General features: G+C 36.7%; 1 pseudogene; it reads right to left on the bottom strand.

The window, feature by feature from the left end:
- Positions 1–484: 484 nt before the first annotated feature.
- LOC145517060 (dnaJ homolog subfamily A member 1 pseudogene) lies at positions 485–21,309 on the bottom strand (annotated as a pseudogene).
- Between the last annotated feature and the right edge of the window lie 800 nt (positions 21,310–22,109).

Genomic DNA, 22,109 nt, shown 5'->3' with positions numbered 1-22,109 from the left:
CCAGTGAGTTGACCCTTTGCATCAGGCGTCCAAAGTATTGGAGCTTCAGCAGTAGTCCTTCCAATGAATATTTAATATATTTACTCCTATTTTGAGGTGGAACCACATCTTATGCTGAGAAGTATAAGAACATAATGGTAATAATGTTGGTAGAATAGAATATTCTACATTTTTTTTTTTTTTTGCATTTAAGGCCAATCCATTAGGTATTTTGAAATATCCAATATTTTGAAAAGTGAAAGTGAAGTCGCTCAGTCGTGTCTGACTCTTTGCGACCCCTTGGACTGTAGCCTACCAGGCCCCTCCATCCATGGGATTTTCCAGGCAAGAGTACTGGAGTGGGTTGCCATTTCCTTCTCCAGGGGATCTTCCCAACCAAGGGATTGAACCCAGGTCTCCCACATTGTAGGCAGACGCTTTACCATCTGAGCCACCACGGACTTTTATATGCAAATATATTCTTCATTTAACTTTTAAAACACTGCTATATTTTAATATTAAAATAATAGCAACTAGTGAAAGTATGATGATTATAGTCCTTCATTCCGTTAGTATTAAAAATAAAATGCCAGCAGTGAGTTTCGTTCCTGGCCCTGGTAAGAAGTCTGACACTTAGCACCACCTCAAGAATGATCATCATCCTCTTATGCTTTTCCATTGAATGGCACCATCTTTCCTGATCTGAATCAAAGTCCACTAGTTTTACTTGGTCCATTTCATCAGTCTCTTATACTTCCTTATTCTCAGGAGTTTTTCTAACAAAGAGAGTTTATCAGGGGAGAGAAAGCCATTTTTGGGAAAGTTTAACCTCAATTCAGTGATTAGGCAGCCCTTTTCATATAGTCTATGATAAATCGGCATGCCTTCATTTAGCACACACTTGATGTCTTTATGCTTGACAATCTGACCTGGATGAGAAGTGATGACTATGGTTTGGTCATCAAGAGTAGATTGCCTTTTGGAAGCCACACAAAACTTCAGCCAGCTTCAAGTCATGCACACAAAATGGTATTCTCCTCCTTAAGTAAAAACATGCTCCTTCTGATCTAAAGCAACGATAATATCCTCTGTCTCCCATCCTGATTCTTGATCTCCTTCGCCATGGAATGTTATCTTCTGGCCATCTTTCATGCTTTGGTTAATATGCAATTCTAGAATTTTCTTCTGAAAATACTGATTGCTAAGATTCTCATTTAACACTAGTGTCACAGTGAAGTCCAGTCTGGAAATATTAATCCCAAAATTAGGGGTAGATATAAGGGAGTGACAGTAAACAGTGCCCTTTCACATCTATGCTCAACAATCAGGAAATTGTCATTGAACAGTAAAAAAAACAAACTATAATCCATAATCTTAATCTTACTACTCTTTGTTTCAAAAACAAATCATGCCAAAATCTGCTCAAATCTGTAGATAGATAGCCAGGGAAAGCTGTTCTGTATCAGCCTCTGAATCCTTTCTTTCAGTTAAACAACATAAAAAAGAACATCACTTTCAGCATCTAAAGATTCCCAAGAAGGTGGAACCAAGAAGATGGAAGCATCACCTTTTGAGAAAAATTTATTCCAGAAAAGTTCTTTCATTTTCAAGATTGTCATTAGACAAACTGTTGAAAATTCAGTCTGCCCACATAGTGTTGTCATCTGAAAGAGATGGATACATTTAATCAATTCAAGCAATCAGTAGGATGTTTTGTCTACACAGTGAACCCAAATATCTGTGCATTTGAATGTTACTAAAATATCTGGAGAAAAAGTTGAACAACTTTGACAAGAACGTCTTTCCATTTGACAAAATTAAGCTGTCCCACTTACCCATCCCATTTGATTAATAATCTGTCCTTACTTCATACGTCTTAGTAGTTTAACGTTTGTGCATTTTCCCATATTTGTAATTCATTTGCATATACTTTTACGTAGAGCTATTTTAACTAGCTTGATATATTCAGTCGGTAGAGTCACATCAGATGTTTTAATACATAAACTAAGAAATTTAATTAATCAGAAATATTCAAATCAAATGATATTGATGTCACAGAACATAATTCTACAGTAACTCCCTTCTTAGAACTCCAGGGAGGAGATTTTGTCCCTGTATAGTTTAGTATGCCAAGAAATATTTTATAGTTTTTTAAAGATCCTGGAAATGCTGATAAAGTACCAGAATACTTGACCAGGAACAGCCATGAGCTCTGTTATGTTTTATGTGCCAGTTAGTTCTTAATGCAGTTACATGTCTCAATACATTATTAGATAAATATATTGAAAAAAAAAGTAAGACCATAGAGATATTCTTGAACAGGATGCCAGGTCCAGAATTATTTGGGTTCAGAGTTGGATTCTGACTAAATCCCATAAGAGATGGAATGCTCTAGCTCAAGTTTTTGGTTTTTTCCCCTCATTTTAGAGGGAGATGTGTATTGAACAGCTTCTTTCCCTCAGAGACCTGGTGAATGTATCGGTTAAATGAGACACTCGTTAATCAAGAACCTTGCCTGCCTTGGTATTAGGAATAGAGAATTTCCATTTACCCTTCGAGAAGCACTTCATTATATACTATTTGGTAAATACTAAAGCTTGGTAAAGCTGATCTACAATATTTTGGCCACCTGACACCAAGAGGGGACTCACTGGGAAAGACCCTGATGCTGGGGATGACTGAGGGCGGGAGGAGAAGGGGCGACAGAGGATGAGATGTTTGGATGACATCATCGACTCGACACGGGTTTGAGCAAACTCCAGGAAATAGTGAAGGAGAGGGAAGCCTGGCCTGCTGCCGTCCATGGGGTTGCAAAGAGTGGGACATGACCAAAGCGACTAAACAACAATAGCCTTTCATGGCTAAAGATAGGTTATCATTTTCTAAATGCCTAAAGGCAGGTTATCATTTTCTAAATGGCAAATAAATCTATATTAAGATTCAAGTCATAAGGTAACCAACTGTCATGGTTTGTCTGGAATAGAGTGACTTCCTGAGAGGCACGGATTTCAGTGGGAAGTCTGAGAAACCGCCAGACCAGCAAAGACACATTGGTCACCATAGCTGTAGAATAGGTTCATTTTCTGAAGTTTTTGTTTTTTTTTTTTTAAATAATTTGCCAATTGGTTAATAGCTTTGATAATTTTGTTGTTTTTCCTTATAATATCAAGTTTGATCATGTTATCTCTGAATTTTTAAAATTCACTTTACTTAGTAAAATCTTAGAGGGAGACCAATACAGGACAAAGAAGCCACCATTAAAGGATTTCCCTTAAAAAAAAGCCCTTTGTGGTTCAGAAATAAGCCTGGTTTTCATGCCATTGTTAAGTCCATCAGTTATAGTCTGTACTTAAGGATAAAAGATTTCCTAATGTCCTCTGTGGAAAAATAGGATTCTCTTTCTTTCTACATAAGTTGCCTTCCAAACCTTCATCCTTGGCTCTTTGAACAAAATAGGAAAGTTAGAAGCTTTTGCAGGAGCTGCAAGTTGGATGAACATATCTAAGCTAAGGATATCTTGATTTTAGGACCTCTAGTTTGTAATGAATAGATCATCTTTGCTCTCTCATCCTTTGGTACTTACTGAGTTGGAAATTTTCACCACGCATGATCTCTTGCAGCAGAAAGCAATGTTAGTACAAACAAAAGGGGTATGGAGGGAAATCAGTGGCATGTGCTTGTAATTTTCTGGTCCAGAGGACCTACACTCAATCTTAGTGATTTCGGCATTAAAGCTGTCTAAAATTCCCATTTACAAGTAAGAGCTTTTACAAAGATTTTTTTTTTTCACTTTCAAAACATCCATAGTAATATATGGACATATATGTCTCTGTATACTTACTTCAGATTATAGGCAGTTCAAAAAAAAAGAAAACTTTGGGAAAAAAGTCATTTTGGTTATAATGGTAACTTGCTTGCTCACTTTTTAATTTATTGGAGGCCGAATGAAGTCAAACTCTTAGCCTTTTATCTCTTTGCTTATTATCTACTCTTGTTCTTTGTCCAGTTTTGTTTTGGTGTTAACATTTTTATCTCTCAGAATTTGTATATAGAAGATATTATTAATCCAGTTAGCATACTTGTTGCAAATAATTTTCCAAAAATGTCACTTTGACTTTCATTTCATGATTATTGCTTACAAAATATTTTAATTATGTTTTCAAAGTTATTGATTTTTTTCTCTTAGTTATTTGTTTTTACTGTCACTTTTCTGCTTAGGGAGGGATGTAAGCATGTTTCTTAATCATATCTTCAGTTCACTGGCAAAGAAATAAAACGGAGTAATTTTTTTTCCAATGTTTTCTTGTTTCTCTTTCATTTTCCACTTATATGGCTCTAATCAAAGGATAAAACTTTTGAAGGACTGTCAAAATAGGCAAGAAATCAAAATTATTTACTAAATACAAAGTTGACTGCACCTTTCCTGACATCAATACCAAGCTCTTAGGTTTCTCTGGGAAATAGGCCCTAAGGGGTATTTTGTTAATTTTTTTTTTGTTTAAGAGATAAACTGAAGCTTTACATCATAAAATACTATTAACCTAACAGATTTAAGTAGATCATTTTAGTCCTTTTCCCCCCTCTCCTTGGAAAGTGGCAGTCACATCGTCCTTACCCTTCTTTCTTGTCAAACAGATTTAACAACATGCTCAGAAGCAGATGGGCACAAACACTTGATGTGAAATCAAAAAATGTAAATCTTCTCAACTGAGAAATTCAGGTTAGTCATTGCAGAGTATGAATACATGAATCCAGTCTTCTTCCCATCATTTTATGTTAAAGCTGGGCCACTTAACCTTCTCCCTATAGATTTAGTTTCATTTCATGATTTAATTTCAGGCTTGGGGAGAAGGAAAAAACACAAATTATAGAATTGACAAGAATGAGAAAAAAATAAAAAAGATTGTAAACCATTTATAATGGTTTTCCTGCATACAAAGTTACTTACTGGATGCTTTACATATTCTCGTGACAATCCTCAGTGATAAATTTATTTGCATTGTACCCCTTTACAAGTGAAGAATTTAGAGGTAAAAATGTGCCAAAGGGCATGGATGTTTTCCAGTTGGGGTATAACTGACATATAATATATTAGTTTTGGGTGTACAACATGATTAGATATTGGTATACATTTTAAAGTGATCACCACAATATGTCTAGGTAACTTAACAATCTGTTACCATACTTAGTTACAAAAATTCTTTGCCTTTAATTGGGAACTTGTAATTATCTAGTCACTGCGATGTACATTGCATCTCATGACTTACTTTATAACTGGAAGTTTATACCTTTTAACCACTTTAGTCCATTTTACTCACCTTCCATCCTCTTCCTTTGACAACTAACTATCTGATCTCTGTATCCCTTAGTGTTTTTTTTTTTGAGTTATTTCACTTTTTAAGTTTCCACATGCTAAGTGAAATTGTAAGGTGTTTCTTTCTTGTCCTATTTCACTTAACATGATGCCCTCAAGTTCCACCCAGGGTAGGAATGGCAAACTTTCAACTGTTTTATGGCCGTATAATATTTTGTTGTATATATCAACCCATTTTTATTCATTCATCCAACTTAGGTTGTTAAATTATCTTGGTTATTGTTAACAATGCTATGATAAACATAGTGGTCCAGATATATTTCAAGTTAGCATCTTCATTTTGTCTTTCAGATACATTCCCAAAAGAGGAATGTATTCATATGGTGTTTTCCTTTTATTTTCTTGAGGAACTGCTATACTGATTTCCATAGTGGCTACACTAGTTTACATTCCCACTAACAGTTCACAAGGGTTTCCTTTTCTGAACATTCTCACCAGCACTCATCTTTTGTCTATTTAGTATTAACTGTTCTAAGAGGTATGAGATGATACCTCATTATAGTATTGATTTACATTTCTCTGATAGTGATGCTGAGAGTCTTTTCATGTGCCTATTGACCATCTGTATGTTGTCTTTGGAAAAATGTCTTTGAGTTCTTCTGCCTATTTTTTAATTGGATTTTTTTTTCCCCTACACTGAGATGTGTGAGTTCTTTGTCTATCTTGGATATTAACTCCTTCTCAGATATGTGATTTGAAAATAATTTCTCTTATTCAGTAGATTGCCTTTTCAATTTGTTCCTTTGCTTTGCAGAAGCGTTTTAGTTTGAACTTGTATTTGTTTTGCTTTTTATGCTAGATTAAAAAAAAATCACCAAGACCAATGTCAAAAATGTTACTTCCTGTGTCTTCTTCTTGGAGTTCTTTGGTATCAGGGATGGTAGGTGAATGTAAATTCAAGTCTCAGGTCCATTTTGAGTTAACTTTTGCGTATGTATAGTGGTCCATATTCTTTTGCATTTGGCTGTCCAGTTATCTCAGTGCCCGTTATTGAAGTCTGTCTTTTCCTCATTATATATTCTTGGCTCCTTTGTTATAAATTAATTAACCATGGATGTGTGCATTTATTTCTGGTCTCTTGTTCTGTTCTATTGACCTGTGTGTCTGTTTTCATGCCAATACTTTACTGTTTATCTACAAATCTTCTGACCTCCAGGCCAACCCTTGAAACCAGTGGGAGACATTAACCATTCTTATTGCCGTTGTTGTTGACACCGTATTTCCTTAGTAATAAGACTAATGTCACATACCTGACTCTGTGAGTCCCTGATTAATGCCAGATTAATCTAGAACGATACTGTGCATGTGTGCTAAATCACTTTAGTCGTGTCCGACTCTTTGTGACCCCGTGGACTGTAGCCCCTCCGGCTTCTCTGTCCGTGGGATTCTGCAGGCAAGAATACTGGAGTGGGTTGCTATGCCCTCCTGCAGGGGAATCTTCCTGACCCAGGTATTGAACTCGCGTCTCTTACAGCTCCTGCATTGACAATAAGGTTCTTTACCCCTCACATCATCACCTGGTAAGCCCGAGAATGATACTATCCTCCCTTTATTTCTGTTCTGGAAAGTGTCTAGATTTCCTAAGCACTATCAAAATGTTCTTTGCAACTGAGTCCTCAGTATACATCACTCAGCATCTCTTATTGCTAATACTGTCTTTGCAAACTTAGCCTCCGTTGATAAACAGACAGCTCTTTGGACATTAAACACTCTGTACCTCAGATTCTCTACCCATGAGTTGAGACCTTATGAACAACTGACAGAAGAATTAAGAAAAACAGGATCCACAGAGCACTTAGTACAGTGCTAGTCACATAGTAAACGCTACCTAAATGCTTATCAGATTTTTTAAAGCTCTTTTAAATTCCTGTTCCATTTATAATCAAGATTTCTCTGTTGCACAGTGCCTGAAGGTTGCATTTGGAATCAGCCTTTAATTTATCTTCTGAATCTTAAATGTGGCCTTTCCAGAGTTTTCCATTTACAAAGAGAACACATAGCCTTTATAAATGGACCTCAGACCCCACTGAGTTCACATATCTTTAATGGAGTTGTAAAAGACTTTTTCATTTTTTAAAAGCACTTTTATAAAAATGAATAGCTTTGACTGGACTAAAATAGAAAATGTAGAATTAAAAATATTATACTTTATACTTGGCAAGGGTATATATTGTTTCATAAAACTTTTATGAGATATGTATGCATTAGGTTGCAATGTACATTATATATCTTATTCTGGGTCACAGTCATTACAGTTTGAAATAAATGAGTCCATATTATTAAGTATTTAAATTGTATGTCTAGAGTAGCTTGAGAATCATTGGATTCTATAATCTCACTGTCAAAAGAGACATAACAATCTATATATGTTCACAAAATTCAAAGCAACATTCAGTGAATAGTTTTTTTCAGTTTTTGCTTTAAGAGAGCATAAGCTTCTTTCTGTACATTTACCCCTTTTTAAATGTCATATTTGAGATTTGTATGCGAAGGAAGAACTATAAACTGTGCTCTTAAATATTAGGGGTAGAAATCCAACATCCCAAGTACTACGTTATGTAAAACTTTAGCTGATATATACATGGGCTTCCTTGGTAGCTCAGCTGGTAAAGAATCTGCCTGCAGTGCAGGGGACCCTGGTTTGATCTCTGGATTGAGAAGACCCCCTGGAGAGGGGGTAGGCTACCACTCCAGTATTCTTGGGCTTCCCTGGTGGCTCAGATGGTAAAGAATCTGCCTGCAATGCAGGAGACCTGGGTTCCATCTCTGGGTGAAGCCCCTGGAGAAGGGAACAGCTACCCACTCCAGTATTCTTGCCTGGAGAATCCCATGGACAGAGGAACCTGGAAGACCACAGTTCATGGGTGGCAAAAAGTCAGACATGATTGATCTGGCTCAATAAAATAGGTATTAGAGATCTTTGCTTTAAAAGCAAATTAAGAAAAATCTTAAAAATTTACCTGTTCTTCAGCTAATCTAATTCTATTTGCCAGTTTCTCTCATAGAAGACATATTAATTAAAGTTCTGCTTTAAAATATTAACTTTCATAGTTTTTCTTATTTTTCTTTCTTTTTAATTCCTTCCCCTTATATCTCTCCCTCCCTTCCTTGCTTCCTTCCTTCTTTATTTTTAAGAGATGAAATCTTTTCTAGAAAATTGGTATAAATCTTGAATAGCTCCTTGAAATGCAATTGGATATAGAGGATCAAGTTTTTAAAAAGATTCACATCTGACTGAACATATTCTTTAGGTTTTTCTAAGTATGGGAGAAACCTCTGTTTTTAGAGATTGTGATTTATAGAGAATAAGGAATAAAGTGAAACAATTTTCTGCCTTTGAAAAGGATGTAATTCCCATGAATTCCTTTCAAAAAGCATAAAAAAGATGATTAACCAAGCAAAACAATTGGCCAGTTCCTTTATCTAGCTGTCCTGAATTGAAAAAATTACTTACAATTTAGCTCTATATTTTTATATAGATAAATGTCTATTAGGAACTCAAGTACATTCATAAAAATAGCGTCTATGAACTCTGAAGATGCTAAAATACTGTTGTCAGATTTTACCGTCTCTGAGAGTCTTGCCATGAAAGGTAAATTAGTTTTAGTTACATGTAACTTAGGTATAATATTGTTTTGCCCCTTCTTAAGTTATGGAAAATGTGCAGTTGTTATGATTGATCTTGCCTAATTGAAACCTCCATTGAGTGTAGACCTTGTTTATCTAATTTAGATTATAAACCCAGTTATTCTGGAGGGATTTTACAGACCTTGTTACATTCTTTTCACAGATTGTACTCCTCTCATTTCTTCTCTAGAGACGTTTAGTCAATCGATGCCACCAAAAAAAAAAGGAAACAATGACACTGGGTTTTTGATGCGCCTGGTTTTTTTAATACATGCTCCTCAGCTGCAAGTGAGTTACCTGCAAGTGAATTTCTATCCTGCCTCTGTTATTCCATACTTAACCTGATCCCATCCCTTTGAATATCTTGAATGGCACCTCGGAGATGCAGTCCCTTGCACATCTATTCAAGAGATTGTTTCCCCTACTCTGATTAAATACTGCAGACAAGTGGTTACTCCAGACATTACTTTTAACTCTTATTCTTCTTATTTACATATGACATATAAGTTATGACAATCTTCTTTTATTCAAATAGCTTTACCTATTGTGGCTTTCCAATTGGCATTTTTTTGTACCTTGTTTGATGGCTAATATCTAAGCCATATCTGAATTTAGCATTACATTTTAAGTTGGCTTAGAGTGTGGACATTTTGGTAGTAATTGATTGACTCATCTTCCTTGGGCAAATTCTGTCAGTCCTCACATAGCAGCACAGACATGAAACCTGGCTATATGGAATTCACAATTAAGTGTTGATAAAATAGTTACCCAAATAGTCTAATAGAAGGAGGACTGTGATATGGACAAAAGGGTGGGTACCAAGAGTAACAGAATAACAAAACACCTTCCATCTTTCTGGTTTTCTTTCAGTTCTGGTCTTTGACTTTGATGCCAGTTATTGGGAATCAGGGGTCATATGTGATCATAATTGCAGTGTACGTGGCTTTCCATCCTCATTATTAGCCTATTTTGGCCTTTATCCAGACTTTCCTTATCCCCCAAACAAATCAACTCATTCTTTGTTACGACAGTGCTAGCCATGTGCTCCTACACTCGTGTTAAGTACAGATCCCATCTCGAGAAGTCTTAATAGAGTAATTGTGGCAAAAGCCATTATTGTTAAATCCAGAGTTTACCTTCTTGAGGAAAACTTGTGACTTGTGAGCCTGTGGAATCAGAAAGTACAGTTTACTCAATGTCAGCTCTGTCTTCTCCATGAACCCCCTGTGAGCTTCATACTGACTTTGGAAATTTGGACACCAGGAGGTAGGGCTTATGAGATAGCCCAGCTGGGTTTGAAGAGCCAGATGCCCTAAATACTTCCATGCCTCTTAAGACATAGCTGATTGTGCTGCAGCCCTGGAGTACTGCCAGCCACTTGTGGGCTATGAAACAAGTGAAACTTGGTAGAATGTGTTCTCAGAGTGTCAATTTTAAATATATAATAAGCTTATAATGAAAATAACAAAACCAACAAATGGAATTTCTTATAGAGCCTTACTATGACTAGCAGTGCACCTCATTCTACTCATGCTTTATCTTATACCCATATCAGAGCACCCTATGAAGAAGAGATTATGGTTGACCCTACTTTACAGATGAAAAAAAATGGCTCTCAGCAACGTTAAGTAATCTTCCCCCAAGCTGCACAGTAAGGAAGTCACGCAGCTAAAATTTAAACTCAGAAAAGGCTAACCCTAGAACCAGTGATCGAAACACTGCACTGGTTTTGAGGATTTTTGGATAATTTCAACTGCTTTAACAATGGCGAGCACATTTTAAAACATATTTATAAATGCTGTATCAAACATTTTAAAACTATGGCAACCTTTTTTTTTTTTTTTTGAGATGAATTGATGAATAAATTCCTTCAGAATGTTGTTAAGGGAGCAGAGGGTACTACATTTAAAAAAAACAGCAATTCCAACAATTTCATTTGAATTTAGAAATGAGACTCTACTTGATTCTTTTCAGCTCATTACAGTTGAGCTATTGTTTAAAAGTAAATTGTTTAATTTATTCAATATTAAACTTATAACCTGAATTTTTAAAAATAGTTATTATTGACACCTCTTTGAGAATTCAGAGTTAGAGTCACTTCAGTTCAGTCACTCAGTCATGTCCGACTCTCTGTGACCCCAGGGACTGCAGCACGCCAGGCTTCCCTGTCCATCACCAACTCCTGGAGTTTACTCAAACTCATGTCCTTTGAGTTGGTGACGCCATCCAACCATCTCATCCTCTGTTGTCCCCTTCTCCTCCCGCCTTTAATCCTTCCCAGCATCAGGGTCTTTTCCAATGAGTCAGTTCTTTGCATCATGTGGGCAAAATATTGGAGTTTCAGCATCAGTCCTTCCAATGAATATTCAGTACTGATTTCCTTTAGGATGGACTGGTTGAATCTCCATGCAGTCCAAGGGCCTCTCAAGAGTCTTCTCCAAAACTACAGTTCAAAAGCATCAATTCTTCAGTGCTCATCTTTTTTTATAGTCCAACTCTCACATCCATACATGACTTCTGGAAAAACCATAGCTTTGACTAAATGGGCCTTTTTTGGCAAAGTAATGTCTCTGCTTTTTAATATGCTCTCTAGATTGGTCATAGCTTTTCTCCCAAGGAGCAAGCGTCTTTTAATTTTATGGCTGCAATCACCATCTGCAGTAATTTTGGAGCCCCCCCCCCAAATAAAGTCTCCCACTGTTTCCATTGTTTCTCCATTTATTTGCCGTGAAGTAGTGACTAGGGTCACTTAGGTAATAAACATATGGGTAGCTCTGCAGCATGCAGGTTTATCTTCTCTTTTTTAAAGTGTAGCAAAGGTAAAGTAAAGCAGTATTCATTTAACATTTATAATGTTAGCTTTTTTTTTAAGCAGAAGTGATTACTGAACACCTATTACATGTCAGGAACCGTAGCAAGCCTTGGGGAATACAGTGATGATTGGTTGCATCCCTTCCAGTAAGTGGAGAGAAGAGACAACTAACCCGAGCAATAAGCCCTGTGTCAAAGCTCCTGTCCTGGAGCTATATGACACCTAATACCAGCCTAGGAGAGGCACAGAGGCCATGGGATAGAGAGAGTAGAGGAAGCTTCTGTTGAGAGGTGTGCTGTGGAAAGTGAGTGGGAGCTAGATGGAGGAGCTGGGTGGCAAAATCGCAGGCATATAGAAAAGATGATTCATGGGGTATACATTTTGCTTTTCCAAACTAATCAAGGAGAAGAGAGGAAACTGATAAAATCTGAAAAGGTGTGAGCTGGAGCAGATGGCACTTGGCATTGTGTATCTTGATCCATAGTTTTGGTCTTGTCCTGTGAAAATGGGATGTATCAAGATTCCATTTGAGAGTCAGGGCAGGCTACAGTCAGATTTGTAACTTGGGATGATCATCTCTGGTGATGACAATGTCGGAGGGGGAGCCAGAATGGGGAGGAGAATACCAGCTAAGAATCCGCGTGGGTAATAAGAAGTGTGATGCTGGGGGCCTGAGTTGAAATCCAGGCAGTGATGATGTGCTGACAGCTGTTTAACAGGGAGAACTGAAGAGCTGGCAGGTAAGTGGATTGGGACTGGGAAGTGAAGTGGTAGGAGCGTGTCTCAAAAGTCTCCCAAGAATCCAGTGAGACTATTTTGAAGTTGTTGCTCTTCTTAGAGACTGGGATAAAGGAGGAAGAACAAGCCAGTGGCTCTTTGGTGGGGCTAGGAATGTAGTATGGTTTCCTGGTTTTTGATTCGTGTATTTAGCCAATGGTTAGGATGCCTTTAGAATTTCCATTGTTGACTTATTGGCCCATTTTAATTACTATTCTGCTAATGAATCAACTGTTTCCTTGTATACAGAGAAAACAAGTTTACATTAACATTTCAATAAAAATGACATGAACATAATCTCTCATTTACGTATTCACTCTTTCCTGAGTACGGAAATATGGTGTGGTGATAGACAATAGGTCTCAAGTGAAATGCTGCCTGGGTTCAAACCCTGATTCCAGACTTAAAATTTCTGTGACTTTGGGCAAATCACTCAACTTCTCTGTGCTTCAGTTAGTGTATCTGTGGAATGAGGGCTTCCAAGGAGGCACAGTGGTAAAGGATCCACCTGCCAATGCAGGACACGTGGGTTCAGTCCCTGGGTCTGAATGATCCCCTGGAGGAGGAAATGGTAACCCACTCCAGTATTCTTGCCCATGAAACCCATAGACAGAGGAGCCTGGCAGGCTCAGTCCATGGGTTGCAAAGAGTCAGATACGACTGAGCATACACACACATAATGAGGTCAGTAACTCCCACCAGAGATTGTTTTGAGGAACAAATTGGCCAGTGTATATAAGATGTCTGGCACATGGTAATCACTAAAGGTCATTAATTAGCATCTTTTCTACTTCTGTGCTAAATCTTATTTTTGGAGCTTTAAACACAAAGACAAATGGGATATAATTATATTAGGCTGTGGTACTTTGTCTTTCATTAACTCACTAATCAGATGTATTTAACACTAGAGAGTTCATGTCCTTTTCTTTGTAAATAAATTTTAGTTTAGTGACATTCTCTATTTTTAGAGTTTAAAAAGTAAAAAATTATTTCATTGTTTCCTGGAAAACCATGGTACTCTAATTTAATGGAAAAGGATGCTGAATTGTGAGCAACTTCATCCTGAGTTTGATAGACAAGTTATTGAAAAAGAGAAACTACTTTTTTCATGCAATTTGGAAACAACTCTCTGGAACAATTGATTTTTCTGATTAAAATATTTTTAGTTTATTTTGCTTTGTATTATCAGTTGAAGTGTAAAGTATTTATAACACTTTTAGCCTAATATCTAAACAACATATTTTATGGCAAGATTTTTTTTTTCTTTTCTTCCTTCACATTTATTGTGAACTTATATCTCCTGAGAGTGTTTCCTGGAAAACTAGGTGAATACAAATCTGATTTTCCTCCATTTAATTTCAAACTTCATGTTTTCAGAGCTGGTTCCATGAACAACAATGAGTGAAGCAAGGCAAGGGTGACTTTCCAGAATGGCACAGTAGTTGTTGGGAAGAGAAGGGTTCTTATTCTAATGGGTAGAAAATAATCTTTTCTTCCCAAGGTAGACAATATCACATCCCCAGACCTTGGAGAATACAGAATTGGATATGTATTGAAATAATAAATTGGCAGTGGCCATTAATGCTCAAAGCCCTGAGACTTGTGCAGCCTCTTCCATTGTATTCCAGAGAATCACCTCCTTGTATGTGTGTGTGCTCAGGGGTACCCAGAGCCTCTTCAGTCTCCTTTTACGGTGTTCTTAAGCTCAAAACTGCAAGCCAAAACAATGCTAAAACATGATTTACCTTCTTCATCCACTGTTGAACAGTGAGTTTTCCAGAGACTACATGATGTGTGATATCACAAAGCAAAAGTTCCTTGAAAACAGTTCAAAATAATAACATTTTCTTCACTTTTTAAAATTTGAATTATAATGTTGTATTAGTTTCAGGTTGCTTTCAGTGTTAGTTGAAAATAATTCACTGAGATTAGAAACAAATCAACATTTAGATCCTATTTTAAAACTAATCCAGTTCAAGAGAGAGAAAATGGACAAGAATTTTTATACCATTCACCCAAATATTTGTCTCTCCATGAAAATAAAAGTGGGAGATTTTCTATCTCTGACAATTGTTTCCAAGTGGCATAATGTATTAGGTGGATCTAAGTGGAAGAAATTTTAACTGGGAACATACTTTTAACCAGAACAACCTACAGATTGATTAGAGAATACCCACTAATATTATTTGTCTCTTTTGATACCGAATACAATGTTAATCATAAATATAAACCATAGTTTGTAGTACATTTAGCCCCATGGAGTCACACAGGTCCCTTCTCTCAGGTAAGACCCTTTATGGATGTCTGTGACAACTAAGCAGGGACAAAAGCAGTTATGTTACATTCCTGAGCAGGAGATTCTTGAAAAATTGTTGTCTCTGAGGATTAATGTGGCAGCAAAGGGTGGACTGGCGAGGAGAGACCAGAGTCGAAGAAGGTAGCTGGAAGCCTCTTACTAATGTTTGGGGTAAAGAATTCCACTGTTAAAATGGAAATAAAAAAGAGAGAGAGAAGATACAAGAGAGAAACTGCAGAAGGAGGACTCAAAAAATGATGCTCTCAAATTAGGTCATGTTAGAAGCAGCAGAGTCACAGGCAAGTCAAAGTTTCTAGACATTACTAGTGAGTCCAGTGGCTGGTAGATTGTGATAAGGAAGACTTGGTCCATACGGGAAAAGAATGAATTCAGTAGTGAGCAGAAGTTTGACCTCAAAGCAATACCAACAAGTTAAATGTTTTGTACTAAGTTGTGAGTAAAAAAAAAACTTGGATAAAGATGAAGCATTGGACATGAAGTCTCCTGGAGCAGAGGAGCAGTGATGAAGTCAGACAAAAGGAAGACTGCCCTGAGTTTTAATGAGTTGGAGGAGAGAGATTAACCTGGACCACTGTTGCAAATTGGGTTGTCTCATCTTTTCAGGCAATGTCCATGCACCCTGAGGCTGCACAGCACTGTGCCAGAGTCTAGCTGGAGCTTTATGAACTGTCATATAGGGGGAGAAAAGAGTGTACAGGTCTATTAAACACTGAGGCTATAACCACAAGAAATCAACATGTATTTCAAATGAAGTGTGAGTCGCTCAGTTGTGTCCGACTCCTTGGAAACCCGTGGACTGTACCCCGCCAGGCTCTCCTATCCATAGCATTCTTCAGGCAAGAATACTGGAGTGGGTTGCCATTCCATTCTCTAGGGAATCTTCCCGACCAGGGACTGAACCCGAGGCTCCGTCATTGCAGGCAGATTTTTTTTTTACCATCTAAGCTTAATCATTTGTGTCATTATCTTCATTAACTACTTGTGGAACTAATTTCACTGTAATGATGGCATGTTTTGGCATATAAAAAGTTGCCCATCCCTTACAGAAGTAACTAACACGTCTCCTGTTTGGATACAGGTAAGAATGGCAGCTTCTGACAGTGAAAACTGTGCACAATGAGTTTCACTGTTTATTTATTGAAATTGTCTGAGAAGAAAGAGTGACAAGTAGCCTAATAACACACTTAGTGTCAACAGTGGAACGCTAGTGCTCTCCTTATATGGCCGACATTTAACTATACTATGTATTTATGAGACATTATAACCTTGGTTGTTTTTAACTGTGAAATACCTAGATCATATTATGTATTAAAAAGTATTGACTGGGAATCAAATTTATGGAGAAAAATATCACCCTTTGGGTTGAAAAATTGACCACTACTAGAATATAATTTCTGAAAATGTAGCCTGAAGGCAATTCACTAGAGGGTAATTTTTCAGTGCAGTAGGCAAGTTTTCACAGGATTCTGACAGCCTCTCCCTCCCTTTCTCTCTTTCTCTTAACCTTTAAGGCATATTTTTGTTCTAAATATGCTTCAACATTATTACTCCTTAAGACATCTTGTTTAATTCATATGGTCATATGACATATGAGCCATAATTAATGCCTAATAGCAGAGTCTGGGTTGTTAGTCAAGATCTTTGAATGATTAATTTGCAAAACAATATAAACATCTTAAGTCTAATTTTGATCAGTAATGATAGACACACGTACTATTTTGTGCACAACATCCTAAATAATTCCCCAGCTCCTAGTTTTTGTTTGTTTGTTTGTTTTTTTCCCCCTTTCCTGAAGAATCCAAACACTGTCTGACTTTTCTTTTCAAGCACATAACACTGGCCATGTCACCCTGCTCGAGAACCTTCGGTGGTTTCCTACTGTTTGATAAAAGTAGAAATTCTTAAACTGGCAAGTAAGGATCCTCTAGTCCAATTCCAGTATGTAGTTGTTCAGTTGTGTCCTAGTTTTTGTGACCCCGTGGACTGCAGCATACCCTGGTACCCTGCAGCAGATTTCCCTGCCCTTCACCATCCCCCGGAGTTTGCTCAAACTCATGTCCATTGACTCAGTGATGCCGTCCAACCATCTCATCTTCTTCTCCTCCTGCCATTAGTCTATCCCAGAGTCAGGTTCTTTCCTCAGAAGTTGGCTCTTTGCATCAGGTGGCCAAGGTATTGGAGTTTCAGCTTCAGCCTCAGTCCTTCAAATGAATATTCAGGGATGATCTCCTTTAGGATTGACTGGTTGGATCTCCTTGCAGTCCAAGGGACTCTCAAGAGTCTTCTCCAACACCACAGTTAGAGAGCACAAATTCTTTGGCCCTCAGCCTTCTTTATGGTCCAACTCTCATATTCATAAATGACTACTGGAAAAGCCATAGCTTTGACTATATGGACCTTTGACAGAAAAGTAATGTCTCTGCTTTTTAATATGCTGTCTAGGTTGATCATAACTTTTCTTCCGAGAAGCTTGTTTCTTTCATTTTCATGGCTGCCGTCACCATCCACAGTGATTTTGGAGCCCAAGGTAGTAAAGTCTGTCACTGTTTCCATTGTTTCCCCATCTATTTGCCATGAAGTGATGGGACTGGATGACATGTTCTTAGTTTTTGAATGTTGAGTTTTAAACCAGATTTTTACTCTCCTCTTTCACCTTCATCAAGAGGCTCTTCAGTTCCTCTTCACTTTCTGCCATAAGGGTGGTGTCATCTGCATATCTGTGGTTATTGATTTTCTCCCAGCAATCTTGATACAGCTTGTTCTTCATCCAGCCTGGCATTTCCGGTGATGTACTCTATATATAAGTTAAATAAGCAGAGTGACAACATACAGCCTTGACATACTCCTTTCCCAATTTGGAACCAATCCATTGTAAGATGTCTGTTTCTAATTTTTGTTTCTTGACTTGTATACAGGTTTCTTGGGATTCTCGGGAGGCAGGTAAGCTGGTCTGGTATTTGCATCTCTTAAACAATATTCCATAGTTTGTTGAGATCCACAAAGTCAAAGTCTTTGGTGTAGCCAATGAAGCAGAGGTAGATGTTTTTCTGGAATCTCTTGCTTTTTTGATGATCCAGCAGATGTTGGCAATTTGATCCCTGGTTCCTCTGCCTTTTCTAAAACCAGCTTGAACATCTGGAAGTTCTTGATTCACATACTGTTGAAGCATAGCTTGAAGAATTTTGAGTATTATCTTGCTAGCATGTGAAATGAGTGTAATTTTCTGGTAGTTTGAACATTCTTTGGCATTGCCCTTCTTTGGGATTGGAATGAAAACACCTTTTTTTGGTCTTCTGGCCACTGCTGAGTTTTCCAAATTTGTTGACATACTGAGGGCCGCACTTTGACAGCATCATCTTTTAGGATTTGAAATACCTCAGGTAGAATTCCATCAAGTCCCTTAGCTTTTTTGTAGTGATGCTTCCTAACACCTACTTTACTTCACACTCCAGGATGTCTGGCTCTAGGTGAGTGATCACACCATTGTGGTTAACCGGTCATTAAGATCTTTTTAGTATAGTTCCAGTACGTGTACCTGATTATTTCCCTTATATGCTATACTTGTCACCCCCTCTATGCATTTGCTCATGGTGAGTATTTTAGTACTAGATTTTATAACATAGTAGTAGCCAAAGGTGGCATTTAATAGACATTTCCCTTAGGAGCAGTTTTTAATATTAAGTAGTGCACAAAGTTTTAAATATTTCAGGCATTCTTTATAGATTTCTTTAAGGTACATTTGCTTTCATGAGTAAAGGGAGTTAGGAGTGAAAGAAAAGAGAGAGGGATGGAGGGAAAGAGGAAAATAAACACAGAAAGAAGAGAGAGAAATCTATCTATTTAGTTGCAAAGTAGTTATGTTACAAATCCTGTCAAATGAGAAGCTTTCCTTAAGAGTTATTTTGGACACAGATTTCATTCCACACTTGGATTTTCTTTTTTTTCCTCTAGGCCATTTTGGCATAATAACTTATATTGGGATGTTAAATATTAATGGTTTTATATATTAATGATAGGCCTTTGCTATATTAAATTATAAAATCTATTCTATTAATAGTAAAAATCCATATCTTATGAGGTGGTGTAGATCATTGTAACAACCAATACTTCAAATTAAGGAAAAAAAAGAAAAAAAACCTCTTAGAGCTTAGTACTGACCTGGTTCCATGTTATATTCAAATGTTACCTTGAATATCTTGGTCTTTTCACTATGATCTGAAGAGATAAGTTTTAGTTGCTCAGTCGTGTCCGATTCTTTCCGACCCCATGAATTGTACCCCACCAGGCTCCTCTGTCAATGGAATTCTCAAGGCAAGAATACTGGAATAAAAAAACAAGAATACTAGAATGGGTTGCCATTCCCTTCTCCAGGGGATCTTCCTGACCCAGGGATTGAAGCTGAGTCTCCCCTATATAGGTTAATCTAGTAGCTTTTACAAATTTGTTTGTGTTTCAGATTAAAACTATTGAGTGCTCCCATTTTTTTATATTTTTGGGCATATTCTTTTAGTCTCTCTAAATTTCTTCTCCTGACTCCTAATATCCTTTATAATGATTTTTCTGTCTAGCTGAGAAATTAGGTATTTTTTCTGCCTGTTTGTTTTATGCCCTATGCCACGACTTCCTTAATAGATGACCTTGGATAAGTTTCTCACCTGTCTGAGCCTATATTTTCTTGTCTGTATAATGGGGATAATACTAATGCTGACATCAGTGAGGTTATGCATGTAGAGAAGTTGATGTGTTCTTAGATTATAGTAAACACCCAATAATAAGCATGCTGTCAGAAACATGTGAAGCCTATGTGGGTGAATGTTTAACTGAACATCTTACTGTAGCCCTTGTGTCAATCCTGGATGTCATATTGGCTGAGAAGAAGAGGTGCAATCTAGTGCTCAACAAGCCTTTTTTCATAGACTTGCTGTGAGTAAGCAGCACTATATTTTAGAATTCAAGTATATTTGAAACTCCTTTTCAAAGTATGATTTCTAGGCAATAAATGGTCCTTTATTCCACTACATACCACCAGTAAAAAGAGAAAAAAATGATGAAGAAATATTGAGTAATTCTTTGCTAAAAAATCCAGTTTTTAATTTATAGAGTTAGGCATGAAATAGTTTTATTTTACATTAATTGCTAAATTTGGCTATTTTGTGAAATATTTTGATCAGGCCTCATTTATTTCATTGACTTCACTTCTCTATGTATTCATTAAATCATTCCACAAATACTTACTAAACATATACTATGTGTTTGGCACTATGCTAAGTGCTTAGAATACTATGGTAAACAAATAAGGCTCCTTGTCTCAGAGAGCTCACCATCTCTAAATAACTTCTCAATGTATTTATATCTTGCATTAAAATTGACATTGAACCTTTCTTGAAAACCAATTAGGAAAACATCTACACTAAAATTATATTTTTCTGGTACTATGTAATTTTCAAAAACACTATGCTGTGTAACATATATGGATATATCCAAATAATGTCAATGTGATGAATTAAAAGAAACATTGCCTTTTCTTATTTACAAATTAGATTTTGAACTGTTTATTTAGGTGCAGTTTAGCATAAAATATCTCTAATTTTCTCATCATTCTGGTAAAACTACTTCAATATTCATCTACATTATGTGTAATAAAAGTATAGCTTGGATTTGACAGGGAGAAACATCGATTTAACATATAAATTCTGACCATTTATGCGCTTACATGGGTTAATTTGCAATGAGACTTGGTAGGAATCAGAATATATGAATAGAATTGTACATAAATGTATATGTACAACAAGTAAAAACAGTGCTTCTATTTTTCTTGAATACTGCCAGTGAACAGCTGAGAAGTGGTATGTATGAACATATACCTGGTCTTTCAAAGTGCAACTTGCTGGTTTTTGTTTGTTTGTTTGTTTTTCTTTTCCAATGATGTAACAACAGCCTCTAATAATGGAGCAGATGCACACTTATAATAAGCTTCTAAATATTGTGGTAAAAACCAGAAACAAACTTTGCTTAATATCACATTGTTTAGAAGTTTGGTGGTTTGAAGAAGGGATTTTTTTTAAGCCACTCATAATTTCGATGTATTTTTCTCAGTTCTAACCCAAAATGTGTTGAATACACAAAAAGCATTTTTCAGGGCTGAAGTTTAGGCTTCCCAAACATACATCTCTCAAATCTGCTTAAGATGTTACTATGCAACCCAGTTTTATTTTTTTATCCATTTGCATTTTTAGATGCGTTTCTCTCCCTCTCCCGTTATTAAAGTTGGCGGCTGCATGGGGTAGATAGTGAGCCCCACTGTATGCCAGTGTCTTCGTGGAAATCACCTGGGGCTGAGAGTTCCGTCTTTCTCACCTTATCGTATCTGGAACACAGATTCGCTCTGCTCGTCATATTTTGGCATCTGTGAATCACCGTCATGTTGTCATATTCGCAGTTACAAAGTAGCCGATGGGAAAGGAGCCAACTACTTGAGGCACTTTCAATGGGAAAAAAAAGTCTGATTTCAGCATTATTCATTGGGAATGCTACTTGTGAAAGCATTTACTTCAGTTTCTGAGATGCTGGCAATGACTTTAATAGGCAATGCATAATCTTGCTTTATAGAAGAAATGCTCCGATGTGCTAGAGAGTGAAGCAACCAGTAATTATTGAGAGCTACAGGTAAAATGGCAAGTTTAGGAACCCAGAGTGAATACTTATCCGTGATTTACTTACATTTTATCAATAGTTCCTGCTACTTAAATGGACAATGAACAAGTCATGTCAATAGAGGTTATTTCAGAGAATTAATTCTCTTAATCATGTCCCTTATCATTTTACCTTTCTTCATAAATTAAAATGGGCAAAATTAAAACTAAATTTTAAGATTAAGTGAATTCAAGGTAAATCCAGAAAAATAGTAACAAATAAATTTGTAAAAAGAAAAGATTTAATGTTTTTAAGTGAAGTTAAAATCCATAAGTATAGGCAAAAGTGCTAAAAATATTTTAAACATTATGTTTCGTTTTAGCTCTATATATTTAGTAAAGGTTGCTCAGTAAATTAAGTTCTCATCTCTGTCTACCTATCCCTTTGTATATTATTTAAGTTAGGAGGATCCCTTTTTGTAACCTTCATGGAGATACAGGGTGTAAACACACACACACACACACACACACAAAATGACTACAAATTCTAACTACATTAAGGTTCTTCCAACTCAACTTAAACTTTGAATT

The sequence above is a fragment of the Giraffa tippelskirchi genome, chromosome 8, assembly GCF_054371585.1.
Source record: "Giraffa tippelskirchi isolate mGirTip1 chromosome 8, T2T-mGirTip1v1.2.pri, whole genome shotgun sequence".
Taxonomy (NCBI): domain Eukaryota; kingdom Metazoa; phylum Chordata; class Mammalia; order Artiodactyla; family Giraffidae; genus Giraffa; species Giraffa tippelskirchi.
The sequence above is the reverse complement of the archived record's forward strand: the minus strand, read 5'-3'. Positions and strand labels throughout refer to the sequence as shown.